Below are 12,183 nucleotides of genomic sequence, written 5' to 3'. Positions count from 1 at the left end.
ATCTATACTAATATTATAAAGCTGAAGAGTTTGTTTGTTTGTTTGAACGCGCTTATCTCGGCCGATTTGAAAAATTCTTTCGGTGTTAGATAGCCCATTTATCGAGGAAGGCTATAGGCTATCCGCTATAGGTAGCTACGGCCAACAGGCGTGGAGCCATGGGGGTGAAACCGCGCGGAGCAGCTAGTTAATATTATAAACAACGTAGCTACGGCCAACAGGCGTGGAGCCATGGGGGTGAAACCGCGCGGAGCAGCTAGTTAATATTATAAACAACCTGTATCTATGTAACTAGCTGCTCCGCGCGGTTTCACCCCCGTGGCTCCACTCCTGCTGCCCGTAGCGTGATGATATATAGCCTATAACCTTCCTCGATAAATGGGCTATCTAACACCGAAAGAATTTTTCAAATCGGACCAGTAGTTCCCGAGATTAGTGCGTTCAAACAAACAAACAAACTCTTCAGCTTTATAATATTAGTATAGATTACACAATTAATCCCGTTATAAGCCCGTTTAAGACCCGACTTAAACAATTTATTCATAAACAGATTTATTTTATAGTAGGTATACCTACTTACTTAAGAATTAAAGAAGTCCTGGATTCGATTCAGCTGTTAAATTATAAATCTATTGTCAGAAGTGAAACTTCTTTGGCAAGATTCAACCTTAACCTTAACCGAGGCCTTACTCCATGACGTAACAGATGTATAATGCATGTACCCCATACCCCACTAGGGGACATGGGACACGAATTTTCACGAATAAAATTAATTCAACTAAAAGATTAAACAAAATAAACGAAACCAATCACTTTTCACATCATTAGGGTTGCTACATCTTGTAAATATTTATGTATAGGGGTGAGTTGCAATAAAAATTGTTTTGTAGGGATGCGCCGTGTGGTTGTCGATAAAATTTGTTTTTTACACTACCTACAGCATGCCCGGGAGAGAAATTATAAAACTTTTAATACCTATTTAAATTACTAAATTAAAATTATAAAAATATAGCATATATTATCACCTACTAAAGAAACCTTTGTGTTTAAAATAGAAACTTTATGTTTAAAATTTTTTCATGTTTCTCAATAGATTTCAGTCTTTGTTATTTTTTACAAATAATGAAATAACAATATTGCCAACTAAAGAAATTACATATTTCCTCCCTATACAAGATAATAGTGTTTAATATAATAAGCATTTTTAACCGACTTCAAAAAAAGGAGGAGGTTATCAATTCGGCCGGTATGTTTTTTTTTGTACACCGATTACTCCGAGGTTTCTGAACCGATTTACGTGGTTCTTTTTTTGTTCGATGCGGGATGGTGTCGAATTAGTCCCATAAAAATTTTATTCGGATAGGCCCAGTAGTTTTTATTTTATAAGCATTTTAGTCTGTATTTGTAAATGTTGCAAGTGCAAGTTTGAAGTCGGTTGTTTTTATCGCAGTTATCACTTGTTATATTGATCATTCTCAATTACTATTTACAACTAATGAAACAAATAAAACCCGTTTTAAATCCGTTAAAAATACATCGATTAATTCTCAGAAACAGCTAAGTGACCATGGCATCTAGTTGGTCAACTAATGAGGCTTGACAATCCAATTAACAACACCATTATTGATGTTATTCTGCCGTTTGAGTAGTCATACACCATTGGTCGCGTGATGGACATCCGGTTTGTGGAAATATGTGGAAAATTTTGTTTTTTGTGGTGTAATGATAAATTTATGTGGGTTTGCGGTGTTTTTTAATTTATATAATATGTGCCGCGGACAAAAACACGTGTAAAAACTTGTATCCCCTATTTCAAAAGTTTAGGGATTGCTTAATTTAAAAAAGTATTCATATATAGGTTATATGAACCTGTATTTCAAACTACATTCATTTTATGGGTCCTGTAGTTAAGATGTAAAAGTGAAACAGATATAGACTTTCGCGTTAATAATATTAGTATTCTTTACTGCTGAACTTATAAACTGACTGACTGACTTGTTTTGATATAGAACGTAAAGACTTTTCCAAATCCATAGACTAAAAAAAATGTGTGCGTGTACTAGTGTACACACGTAAGAAGTGAAACTTCTTTAAGACCTTATTTTTCAAAAAATAATTTACTATATGCAACTTTACAGAAATACGTCGAATCACGCGTGGTAGGGATAAGAAAAAGATGGCGCGTAACGGAAAAATGTCACGCGTAACGAAAAAATGTTACACTAAATTTTTTTACAATCCCGATAAAGAAGTTTCACTTCAAAAACAGATAAACTATTCCTAAATCCTAATTAAACATTTATATCTATTAATGGCATTTTATTCATTAGTCTAGCAAACAGCAATTTTTCAGATTGAACCTAATTAGTACTTGTATCTATAGAATCCCACGACCCCACTATGCCACTATCCCATCGCATTCTTTATTTCTCAGAAACTATCTCAATATCAACGAACGATTAATGACTTTTCCTAATTTGGAAATGTAATGGTACATCCACACACGTCTTCAATGAGCTTTAGTCATCAACATTGGTTCATTTTGCAAACATTTATTTATTCCATTAGACTTCTAGAAGCACTTTTGAATCGTCATATTTTTACCACCGATTCGGAAAGCAGTATCTATGGAGAAGAACCGGAAGGAAACTCCATATTTGATCCGATTGCAAGGAAAATGGGCAGTTTTAGGTAAAATAGCTTTCTTTGTTGCGTAAATCAAGTTTTTTATATCTTTTCGTTAGAATAAGTAGGTTCAGATCAGGCTCTTTGCGTGAAAAAACAACGAAGACATGGCCCACAAAATTTATGTCTATATTTGAAAGAATACGATATTATATTGTTTAGTATTTGTATGAATATATAATATATCGATTTACAAAAATTTCCAATCAAATTTCAATTTGAAAGCTAATAATAGACGAAGTCTAATATTCTAGAAGAAGTCTAATATAGGAATTACGTACCTAACATAGACAATCATTACACATAGCTCTGTGTAGATGCAGCTTTAGTTTAGAAACAAGATTATTATGTCATTAATTAGAGGGGGTGGCCTGTGAAGTAACACTGAATTATGTATGGCTATTGCAATTAAAACCGGTCTAGAAATCTAGGGTTCTGTTAACAATTTAAACATAAATAAATATAGTTTAAAAAAAACATAAATCGCTTTTATAAGATAAATTCATATTATGTATTTTGTCATCGAACGAACGACAATGAAGACATACAGGTGAAGCTAATTTAAGCGTGCTAAAATTATCGAAGTAGTAAAGTTTATCATAATCTTTGCAACGATGTTGGGTGTTTGAATAATATTCAAAATATTATTTTATCGTAAAATTTCGCGTCCGACTGCTTGTAAGCAAAATCAGATTGACATTTTTTCAATCCTACAGATTTAAAATACAATTATCTAGGCTTCTATCTATCTATCTATTACTTGTTCGAAGGTTAGCTAGAACAAACTTACAAAAATGTAGGCACATTCCATTAAAAGCTATTTTAACATAACAAACAAACACTTTAATTTTATTTACACATAGACAAGCATAATTTATAATCCATTATCTATGATTTAATCGCTATTTGACATTATTAGTGTCTATTATAGTCTATAAACAAGATGGCGGACGTTTTGACAAGCCACATTAGCATGTGTATAGCTTTAATAAAAATTATTGGTGATGAAGATACAATAAACATAAATTTTGTGTGAGAATCAATTTTATTGGGATTGAAAACCAGATTTTGTGCCGTTAGAAAATTTGTACTTAGATACAAGTTGGTAAGTTTGTCTGTCTATGTTGTAGTACAAAACTTCAATTCATTAGGAAAATAGGAAATTTTGCATCTAATCTTTATGTTTCCGAGAATAACTAGCTGTAGTCTCTTACTTTACTTGAATGCTACACGGATAAAAAAAGCCTATGGACTAATCGAGACTATTATCTATCTCTGTACCAAATTTCATACAGATCCAATTAGCTGTTTTTACGTGAAAGAGTTACAAACATCCACACAAAATTTACATTGATATTTTGCGTGAAACAGTTGCCTCACAAAATTTACTTTTATATTAAAAAAAAAAACAAGTGTTATAAATAAAATACAAGAACAATTCTTACCTTCAATTAATATAGCGAAGTTGAATTTCTTTGAATTGATTATAAAAGAACATGACATTTTGACAGGACGACACTAATTATTATGTTATTTCTACACCCCTTATCTATGAAATGTTTTCTTGGTAAAAATAATAAAAAATAATGCGGGTACTTAGTATGCGTATAAAAAATAACCTTCTGTTGATATTTTACGTCACTAGCTTTGTGATATGACTTTGTTGAGTTTTTATTTCTAATATTTTACTCAATCGCGTAGTTCTTGCTACAAAATCTGTTTTCGTCCATTTAAATAAAATCAATGGAGTTGATTTCTGAATTATATGAACGCTGAAAAAACTTTAAGGTGTTATAATAAAAAAAATGAAGCTGTAAAGTTGTAATTTTCTATAGATATGAGAATTTAAATCGGTCGTTTTTGTTTTGAGCGAAATATGTGATTCAAGCTTATATTTTACTAGCTGTTCCCCGCCGTTTCACCCGCATTGCTCCGCTCTTGTTGGTCTTAGCGTGATGATATACATATAGCCTTATAGCCTTCAAATTTTTCTAATCGGACCAGTAGTTCCCGAGATTAGCGCGTTCAAACAAACAAACATACAAACAAACTCTTCAGCTTTATAATATTAGTATAGATTGAACCAAATTATGTGCAATGAATATTGATCAAAGAAAACTCACATATATGCAGCATGAATCACAAAAATTATGTTAATATATTCGTCAACATTAATTAAAGAAATTGCGAACATCGATAAATTGACACATCACTATATAAACATACTAGCGGTCCGCCCCGGCTTCGCCCGTGGTACATATTAACGTTTTCTCTACATAAGAACCATCCTCGTACTTCAAGGAATATAATAAAAAAAGAATTATCGAAATCGGTTCAGCCGTTCTCGAGTTATGGAATTACAACGAAAAGTGGCATTGATTTTTATATATTAGAGATGTTTTCCCGCTTCATTGGACGCGCAATTTTATGGCGCATCCCTCTTTGTACTCAATGATTATCTGTGCGTGGGTGCTTTTGGCGCGAAACGAATGACATATATGTCATTGTTGTTTTTTTTTTAATTAAATTGACGATGGTTTTCGATGTACTTTTTATAAATTATTAGATTATGAATGTATGTTTATGCTATTTTTAATTTGTTTTATATTATTAAACCGGGATAGTTGATAGTTCGTTTATACGTTTTTGATATCGCCTGATGAAATATTTTATTCTTCATAATATGGTAGGACAACTTACTAGACATAGCTTTACTAACCCAGCAAAAGCCGTGACATAATGTTTAGGAAAAACATGTTTATTAGTAGGCAATTCCTAACCATTAAATTGTTATGAATGTTTAAATTTTAAATAAGACGTATTTCGAAAAATTGATGCCGTTAATTTAGCTTGTAAATACCTATATTATATCCCCAGACATACTTACATTGAGAAACATAGGTACCTACTTGTATTTTACTTAGCCCTGTAGGAAATTGTCTTCCACCTCATATTTTAAAAAATAAAACCTACAAAATAACACTGATTCCTACATATTCAACAAAACCTCATTAGAATCGTCATAATTATATGACGAGGTAGCTAATAACAGCCGTGTGATTCACACCACACACCGAAAAGTAGCAATTATAACGCATAATTATAACTGTTAATTTACTGTTACGTGATAATAACCATACCGATAACGATACCTATACCGATACCGGTAATTATAGCTTCTTAGTGTAGAGGTGCGAAATAGGTATCTGCTATAAATAATATGGGAAGCTAATTAAATAGGTGTATGCTATACATAAGTATGGGAGGTTAATTAAAAAGTAAGTTACTAGTTATCAGACCGCGGCTTTGCTTGCATGGATTTATCATTCAAAGTATCATAACTAAGTACTTATACGAATTTTGCTCGGAAAGAACAAACTTACAGTTGGTAACTGCAGTGAGGTAAATAAAACAAAATAATATGATAAGTTGGCAAATGATTATTCGGCGAAATATAATTCTGCGAAATGTTGGTTGGCAAGTGAAAATATGGCAAAGAATTTTCGGCGAAAAGGTAGAGAACCATAAAAATTGGTTCAATTGTTTAAATTTGAAAGTGTAATAGTACAGTTTTTGAAGTTGAAACTTCTTTATCGGGGTTGGAAAAAAATTTAGTGTAACATTTTTTCTTTACGCGTGACATTTTTCCGTTACGCGCCATCTTTTCTTATCCCTAACTACCACGCGTGATTCGACGTATTTCTGTAAAGTTGGATATAGTAAATAATTTTTTGAAAAATAAGGTCATAAATAGGTAAGTTTCACTTCTTACATGTGTACACTAGTATACACATACATTTTTTTTAATAGTTATGGTATAATAGTGTTATTTTACCATTTTTTACGAACGAATATTCAATCTAGTCTATCTAACTGGATGAGGAACTGATGAACTATATGTCTCTAAATTCGGAAGTACCTTATACTAACTACCCTTTAAAAATGCTAGTTACACATATTCACACGAACTAATCCTATCCTACTAATATTATAAATGCGAAAGTTTGTGATGATGTGTGTGTGTTTGTTACTCTTTCACGCAAATACTACTGAACCGATTACAATGAAATTTAGCACACATGTAGAGGGTAACTTGGATTAACACATAGGATAGGTTTTATCTCGGAAATCCCACGGGAACGGGAAATATGCGGGTTTACTTTGAAAACGCGGGCGGAAATCTAGTAATCGTCTAAAAACAAACCATTTTGTACTGAAATCCCTCTAAATAAAGTTATTAAAATCCGCACAAAACCGGGGTAAAAGCCATACCATAAAGTTGAACATCTGAGTGACTTTTAATTGGCAAACTTCGCTGAAATTTCCTCCCTTCGAGGGAATGTTAGGGAGGTTCGTTTATTGTATTTAAGGCAAATTATTTAAATAAGTTAGTAGTTAATGTTTTATTTTAATAAATGATTATGTTTTTGTAGCATTAGTTGCGATTTATAACATAACTAGCATTTCACTCGCGGCTTCGCCCGCGCAGTCAAAGAAAAACCCGTATACCTAGTTCCCGTTCCCGTGGGATTTCCGGAATAAAACCTATCCTATGTCCCGGGGTAAAAAGTAGCCTTTGTCCTTTCTCGGGTAACAAAATATCTCTATACCAAATTTCATGCAAATTGGTTCAGTAGTTAAGGCGTGATTGAGTAACAGACAGACAGAGTTACTTTCGCATTTCTAATATAAGTAAAGTATGGATTTAATAACGCTGCACGCTTTTTTATGTTACGTTAAAACAAAAAATATTGACATTTTACAAACGCACTGGCGTAAAAACAAACGGGCGTTTAATTAAATGCCTTCACAATTGAACTGTGACGTGTGAAGTTCGATTTGTTTCGCTATCAACTATTTTCATTTGCACCTCCGACTTTGTGCTTTGGTTTAAGCTATGGAATTAAGCGGGTAATAACTCTTTTTTGCAAAAGTAAGACTTTGAAGTAATAATTGTAGCATTTTAATTCGATATTTTCTATAAATGACTAGCAAACCGGGCGAACTCCATCCGTCCGTCATCACGGAGCCCGAGACCTTTCCAACGAATGCAAAACCGTGGAAATCGGTTGGTGCGTTCTGGAGTTATAGCGTCAGGAAGGAAAACTTGACTTATTTTTATACAGTACATTGCTTGTATTGTATAGCTTCTCTGATATAATTCAATGAACAAAATATGTAAACAATATGTAAGTACTTCTCTAATATAAACAATGCATCTTCTGATTTAAAACTGAAACTATTAAAAGACTACCTAATAGAATTAATTTCCAATTATAGCTTTTTATTTATAACAATGCTTATTTGAATAATTATACTTGTGGTTATTTATTTAATCAATACATAATTTACATTGTAACCATAATCAAAGCAACAGCGAAAAAAAAATTGCAAAAATATAGGTACCTACATACCATATTTAAAAACAAATTAAATAATATATGAAATCGCTACCGCTTATGTTCGAGACCACAGCCTTATCTTAATCAGATTTTCCGCTAGTCAAGTATTCGCTACTAATTTCCTAACCCCTGACCCGTTGGATTAACCCTTGATCTTATATCCGATGATTAACTTAACTGTCAGTTAACTTGTTCCCGTATGGGGCAATATATGGGGCATGGGGCAAAGTATTGATAGTTTTCTTTATGGGGTTTGGATTTGTAGGGAAATTTTAAAGGGTCGTATTTAATAATATGTTTTATTTTATGGTGTGTTAGGTAATAGGTTCTTTTTCGTTCTTCTTTGCGATGATAGGTTTTTATAGACCATGATAAGAAAAAATACGTCATCTACCTAAACCTATTCTGTGTTTAATTGCGTCCGTTCCAAAATTAATCTATACGTTTCTCTATAATAATGTATGTATAATAATTATAATAAACATACATAAACAAAAACTAATTATCATCTCCACAATGAAGCGTAGAACGCGCCAAAACTAGTAAATGTCACTTTTGACAGGCCGCCATATTGTGGCGCCATTGCTCTAATGCTTGTTGTTTGGTTTACATTCGGGAATAGATTTGTGTAGAAATTAATGATTATTACAAAATATACTAGGTACTACTATAAGTTATAACCTCTATTTTGTTCGACGTTTCATAAAACATCGGTGGATCCCAATTCTTCTTTTTGCTTTTCTAAATTATCAGTTTTGCCTACACAGAACATATTATCTGTAAAATAGGACAGATAATGTATAAAAATCTTAGTTAAAGAGGCAAACAGTGGCTTAATCAGCAAAGTCATTTGCCCTTTGCCTTTCAAGCTTAAAATTTTACAACAATAACTTTAAATCCCCATTAAGAATAACATCTTCACAATTAACATCAGCTATTTCATTTCGTTGCGCGCGAAACTTGTAAATGTCAAATTTGACAGGCCGCCATCTTGGCGCGCTTCCCGCCAAGTTGTAGTCTCAATATGGGATAATTACTTGAACGATTAGTCAAGCGTTTTAGAATAAGGTTTACACTGTTTGTATTATTTATTTATTATACGTTAAGTTTCTTACTCAGGGTTTAACAGCTTCTTGATATGTTTAGTTCATCTGTCAGTTGGAGTGACATGTATTAGTGTTTATGTCAAAATGTCTAAAAGTCTAGCAGAAATATTATCAGGAAGTGATTTAAAACTTAGGAGAATACGATTTAATAATACATATGTACCTAAGTACACACTAAACATAGTTAAACATTGTTATTTCTGAAGTGAAACTTCTTTAGGCGCGTTGAGAGTAAAATTTCAAGGTCGCGTCATGGCAATACCGTCACGTCATTGAGTAAGGCAACGATTTTAATATATTTGAACTTTGCCAAAGAAGTTTCACTTCTGACACGTGTGCTCGCCACACAAGCGAATTTATATATTATGAAAAGTCACTTTAATTTGTAACTCATTTTGTTTTCGTTAGTTATTCAAGATTTTTACAAAATTTATACCAAAATAAAAACATTCGCGAGCACAATTCGCGACGGTGTAACCGGCGGCCATCTTTAATGGGTTTCACTCCATTACTAGAATACACCAGTTAGTTGACCCTCCTTGCGTTTTGTCTTGTTAATCGTCTTAGCCTGGTTAAAATATTTGGATTAGCAGTTTTGTGTTTAAAATCCACCAATTTCTACAATTAAAGCCCCTTTTATTGTAGAAATTGCAGTAGGTAATATTATACAGCAAATATTGTTTGCGTCTATATGCTATAGTAATGTTTTAATTATTGTTTGTTGGTATCTTTATACAATAGTAGCTATACCCCGCGGTTTTACACGCGTTGCTCCGCTTTCATTGGTCTTTACGTTATGATATATTATATATTATTAATAGCCTTCCTCGATAAATGGGCTATCTAACACCGAAAGAATTTTTCAAATCGGACCAGTAGTTCCTGAGATTAGTGCGTTCAAACAAACAAACAAACTCTTCAGCTTTATAATATTAGTATAAATAGCTATGTAACAATTTTCTCTGTATAAGAAAAAACAATCTCCAAAAAAAATCACCCCGTATATCTTCTAGTCGATTAAAAATCACACTGTTTCGCGACTAAATTGAATTCTTGCAATGCAGAGTGCGCGCTGTAGATAAAGAATTCCGGATCATTAGTCACAAGGGGATGATACAGGGTGTTTTTTTTTCGCAATTTCATTTATTGATTTGAAGTGTGTGGTGTGGTGATAGTGTTGATGTTTTCACGTCATTTAGTTGTTTTACACTTGCAATAATTTTATGGCGTGTATTTATGGGTACACTTTTGGGGTATGTTTCAATGATAAGGATGTATGGGGTAATAAGTTGTTTGTTTTTTTTTAGGGTTAGGCATGATGTAATAGTGTCATAGTGCCATAGTGTGACTGTTAAAATGTTGATTATGATTTAATGTAGGTATGTATAACAGTTTAAATGTTGCTTATGCTTAAATTTAAAGTAACAGTTATGTTCATTAGACGTTGGTAAAGATTTAGAAAACGTATTATTGGAAGTATAGCTGAACCTATTTATAGGAGCAATTTCATAATATAAAGGCAAAATATTATGAGAATGAATTATAAAATTGCTATAGTTTTTGAATGAATCAATTATTATTTATTATTAAACTTTTAAAAATAGAATAGATGTACCTATGTAGGTACTTATTAATTTAGAAAAGAAAATTCTACTAAACTAAAGGTCCTAGACCTAGACTAAAATGCCCTATTTTGTGTCTTTAGCCCCATTTAATAATATAACAATTCACTAAATGCATTACAAATTACATAATCTATCTGCGTACAAAATTCATCCTAATCAGCTCTTTTGTTTACACGTGAAAGACGGACAAACATTATAATGCATAATATAATAGTACTACGATATTAGATAATATTCCAATAAATACTAAATACTTAGCTCACAAATAACGATTGATTAGCGCGTGCGAGCGAGAGGCGAATGACGTCACATCTGCTATCTCTCTCTGCGGTTGTTTTATTGTACTGCCACAGTATCAGAGTCGCGGGCCACCCAGACGGTGTTCAGGGTTGGCACTAGCGAGATATAATGTAATTAATTTATATTTTTTGTATGTTTGTATTTTTTTTGTACTGGGTACATTACTTTATAATATATTTATTTTAAATGATATGCTATGTGCTTAATACAATTTACATAATTAATATGTTATGTATCGTGAATATAATGTTGTTTCTTTTGTTTTATTGGTTGATTTGGCTTGGTTGATAAAAATATACTAATTCTAATTAGTAAAATTACAGTATAATTTTAAAGATAAGTATATATAAATAATCGTTTTAAAAGGAATAGGTACTAATTTCATGTAATATACTATTTTGTAGAAAAAACATTACTAACAGATTCTATCTACCCTAGCTCTTAGTATTTTATCAACAATTCTATCTTTCACTAGATATAATAAATTTCTAATCATATAAATTATAATCGTAATTGATTCAGGCATTTACAATCTCTGATTAAGAAAGTAACATAAAATAATTACATTGATTTTGCATTAGTAGTTTTATGTTTTCGACCTATTTAAATGTAAAATATAAAACTATGTATTACCATTTACATGTAATATTAACATGTAAAATGTATATATTGTAAGTAATTGTTACTTCTTAGTGATATGTACTGCATTTTAAGGTAGTTTTTTGACAAAAGTGGCAATAAATTTAAATTTAAAAAAGAGCGTGTATGCCCACCTGTTAGAAGTAAAACTTCTTTGGCATAATACAAAGATACCAAAATCGTCGCCTTACTTCATGACGTGACGGTATTGCAGCGACCTTGAAATTTTACTCTCAACGCGCCTAAAGAAGTTTCACTTCAAAAATCAACTACCATTTTAACTATCTGTATTCTGTAAGTACATCTTTCTTGTCATCTTTCTTTCTTTCTTACATCTATACTAATATTGTAAAGCTGAAGAGTTTGTTTGTTTGAACGCGCTAATCTCAGGAACTGCTGGTCTGATTTGAAAAATTCTTTCGGTGT

At 32.1% G+C, this 12,183-nt stretch overlaps 1 protein-coding gene across 2 annotated transcripts in view; it reads left to right on the top strand.

The window, feature by feature from the left end:
- The window catches only part of LOC123704108 (homeobox protein invected-like), a 63,569-nt gene that overhangs the window by 26,462 nt on the left and 24,924 nt on the right, over nt 1-12,183 (top strand). The gene's annotated exons all lie outside the window — the stretch shown is intronic.

Source organism: Colias croceus, chromosome 28 (assembly GCF_905220415.1).
Source record: "Colias croceus chromosome 28, ilColCroc2.1".
NCBI classification, from domain to species: Eukaryota; Metazoa; Arthropoda; class Insecta; order Lepidoptera; family Pieridae; genus Colias; species Colias croceus.
This window is presented reverse-complemented; position numbering and strand designations above follow the sequence as displayed.